The sequence below is a fragment of the Piliocolobus tephrosceles genome, chromosome 6 (assembly GCF_002776525.5).
Source record: "Piliocolobus tephrosceles isolate RC106 chromosome 6, ASM277652v3, whole genome shotgun sequence".
Classification (NCBI taxonomy): domain Eukaryota; kingdom Metazoa; phylum Chordata; class Mammalia; order Primates; family Cercopithecidae; genus Piliocolobus; species Piliocolobus tephrosceles.
The window spans coordinates 78,578,309-78,582,392 of NC_045439.1; positions in this window are offsets into that span (position 1 = coordinate 78,578,309).

Below are 4,084 nucleotides of genomic sequence, written 5' to 3' on the forward strand. Positions count from 1 at the left end.
GCTACTGTATACCTATTGGAGACCTTAAGGTAAAGCTAACTGGGAATTTTCTCCCCAGAAGCACACAGAATCCTAGACATGAAGAACTTTCTCAAGGTCACGGATCAAGGCCCTGCCATCATGTGACGCTTACATCTTCTTGCTTATGCCTCTACGAACAATGGAACTGGAAAAGGTGCTTTGGGTGTACCCATAGGGTATACTTTTATGTGTGGAGGATTTTATGGCTAACTTTACACAGGGGAAACCTTATGCTTTAGTGCAGTAGTCCCCAACCTTTTTGGCACCAGGGACTGGTTTCGTAGAAGACAATTTTTCCACGGACTGGACGTGTTGGGTGGTAGGGGTGTTGGTTTTGGAACGAAACTGTTCCACCCCCGATTACTGGGCATTCAGTTCTCATAAGGAGTGTGCAACCTAGATCCTTCACATGGACAGTTCACAGTGCAGTTCTCATTTCTATAAGAATCTAATGCTGCCACTGACCTAATAGGAGGCGGAGCTCAGGTGGTAATGCTTGCTCACCCACTGCTCACTTCCTGCTGTCTGGCCCAGTTTCTAACAGGTCCTTAGCTGGTACCAGTTCATGGTACAGCGGTTGGGAACCCCTGCCTTAAGAAATGGAAGATGAGGGGCCAATGTGTGCTAGGGATTTTTTTTTTTTTTTTTTTTGAGACGGGGTCTCACTCTGTCATCCAGGCTGTAGTGGAGTGGTGCAATCATAGCTCACTGCAGCCTTGACCTCCCAGGCTCAAGCAAACCTCCCACCTCAGCCTCCTGAGTAGCTGGGACTATAGGCACGCATAAGTACACCTGGCTGTTTTTTAAAATATTTTTCATTTATTTGTTTTTTTGTAGAATTGAGATCTCACTATGTTGCCCAGGTTGATCTTGAACTACTTGGCTCAAGCAATCCTCATGCCTTGGCCTCCCAAAGTGCTGGGATTACAAGCATGAGCCACTGTGGCCAGCTGGACTAGGAATTTTAACGGTACCTTTGTTGCTCTGCCACCAGTTAAAAATAGAATCTTGGTCCACTTTTCTTAACATATATCATAGGTTAAAAAGAACATTGCCAGGAGGACTTCAGCTTTCTGGATGGGCGTCATTGTTAGGTCTTCTTTTCTGTGGCATGGGGTAAATATAAATCAGACATTGATTAGAAATGTGTGCTTTGTAATAGACTTTATAGAAGATTTTACTGCAAAGACTATGGTTGCACAACAGAATTTAAAAATTCTCTTGCTAAAGTTGTGCTAGATGACTGAATTATTCTAGATTATTTTTGACTGAACAGAGAAGGATCTGACACTGCGGTTACTGACACTTCTTGTTGTATGAATACATCAGGTTTTATAAAGACTCACTTGCAGGGAATTAACAAATGGGCTGGTTGGTTAAAACAAGATTCTTTATCAGGCTTATTCTTTGATCTATTTGATTTTAGTTGGCTTAGTTCATGAGGACCCTGGCTAGGGAGCATACTCCCAACTCTTGGTATCATCCTTCTGATAATTATAAGAGTAGTATCCCTGGTGCACTGTATTTTCTCCAAAATTGTAAATGCTTGCATATAGCCATCTGTAGAAAGTCAAATGATCTCCCTTTTATTGGAATGACAAAAACTCAAAGAAATGAGTGGTCATGAAGACACTGTAACCTATGAATGACGTGCTGTGACTAGAAATCCAAAATGATGGCAACTGGGAGTGCTAAACCCTAAATCTTGGTTACACTCACTTAGGTAAGAACTTGAGCAAAAGGGTGGAATTATTATTCAAAATTATAGGAAGCCATTGTTCTAGACAGAGCTCCTGCAGTAGGCCCCAACACACCAAACCAAACCAACATGGAGTCACTCATGCTAAATGCTGCATAATCAAAGTGAAACATTATGGAAGCAGATCGATCCCAAAACAGATCAGTGTTTTTTTTTTTTTTTTCTCCTGAAAACAGGAGATTCTAATAAGGAAGTCCTCTCTAATCTAATCCTTGACATTAATGCCTAAAGTTTTGGTCACCCTCTATACTGAGATGGTGACCAAAAGGGTGAATTTTAAGTTAAAGCTGCCTCCTTACACATAAAGTAAACTGTCACCTAACAGGATGTGTAAACAGACTGTAACTTACTCTTGTACTAATCATGCAGTTTCAGCCAATCATAGGTGGCCAACTGTTCAAACCATATTCAAATAAGACAAGTACCAAGCTGTAACCAGTCAAGCTGTTTCTGTACCCCACTTCCATTTTCTGTACCTCACTTTCTATAAATATGATTGGATCATGTGTCAGCCCCAGAGTCTCCCTGAGCCTATTCTGGTTCTGGGGACCTGCTCAATTGGCAAACCATTTTTTGCTTAATTAAATTCTTAAATTTAACTTGTCTAAAGTTTCTCTTTGAACACTACTAAACCTTTTAATAATAAAATTGTAATAATCCAATTTTTCAATAGTCATTTAGATGTGTTTTTATATTCCAGAAATATTAATTTTAACATTTCGCCTATTCACATTCAGACAAAATGTGAATTCAGTGCACTTCTTTAAAATTCTCCAAGTGGCTTTTTGACTTAAAGTTAAATCCAAATTCTTTACCATAGCTTGCAAATTAGTACAAAATCTGGCCTGGTCTAGACTTCCATTCTATCTATTGTCCATACTACTCTCTCCCTCCTGCCATTCACTATTTACACTGGTCTCTCCTTTCTGTTTCCACAATTTAAGAGTTTCCCCTTCTGGGGCCTTTGCTTGTCTTTCCCCTATCTTTTTGTATTTCTCAAGTCTCACGTCAGATATCACCTCTTCAGTGGTCAACCATCTAATGTAGTCCATTTCTTCCTCCTAGGGACTTTGTGCCCTGCATCCCAGCTGCTCCAGCTGTGGCTAAAAGGGACCAAGGTACAACTTGAGCTGTGGCTTCAGAGGGTGTGAGCCCCAAGATTTGGCAGCTTCCATGCGGTATTGAGCCTGCGGGTGCACAGGTGTCAAAAATTGAGGTTTGGGAACCTCCGCCTAGATTTCAGAGGTTGTATGGCAGTGCCTGGATGTCCAGGCAGAAGTTTGCTGCAGGGGGCGGGGCTGCTCATGGAGATCCTCTGCTAGGGCAGTGTGGAAGGGAAATGTGGGGTGGGCACCCCCACACAGAGTCCCCACTGGGGTACTGCCTAGTGGAGCTATGAGAAGAGTGCCACCATCCTCCAGACCCCCAAGTGGTAGATCCACTGACAGCTTGCACTCTGCACCCGGAAAAGTCGCAGACACACCACCAGCCCATGAAAGCAGCTGGGAAGAAGGTTGTACCCTGCAAAGCCACAGGGGAAGAGCTGCCCAAGACCATGGGAACCCACCTCTTCCATCAGCATGATCTAGATGTGAGACATAGAGTCAAAGGAAATCATTTTGGAGCTCTAAGATTTGACTGCCCTGCTGGATTTCAGACTTGCATGGGGTCTGTAGCTCCTTTGTTTTGGCCAATTTCTCCCATTTGGAATGGGTATATTTACCCAATGCCTGTACCCCCATTGTGTCTAGGGAGTAACTAACTTGCTTTTGATTTTACAGGATCATAGGCAGAAGGGACTTGCCTTGTCTCAAAAGAGACGTTGGACTGTGGACTTTTGAGTTAATGCTGAAATGAGTTAAGACTTTGGGGGACTGTTGGGAAGGCATGATTGGTTTTGAAATGTGAGGATATGAGATTTGGAAGAGGCTGGGGCAGAATGATATAATTTGGCTGTGTTCCCACCCAAATCTTATCTTGAATTGTAGCTCCCATAATTCCCTTGTGTTGTGGGAGGGACCCAGTGGGAGATAATTCAATTATGGGGCAGTTTCCCTCATACCGTTCTCATGGTAGTGAATAAGTCTCATGAGATCTGATAGTTTTGTAAGGGGAAACCCCTTTCACTTGGGTCTCATTCTGTTCTCTTATCTGCCACCATGTGAGATGTGCCTTTCACCTTCTACCATGATTGTGAGGCCTCTGTAGCCAGGGGGAACTGCAAGTCCATTAAACCTCTTCCTTTTGTAAATTGCCCAGTCTTGGGTATGTCTTTATCAGTAGCATGAAAACAGACTAAGACAA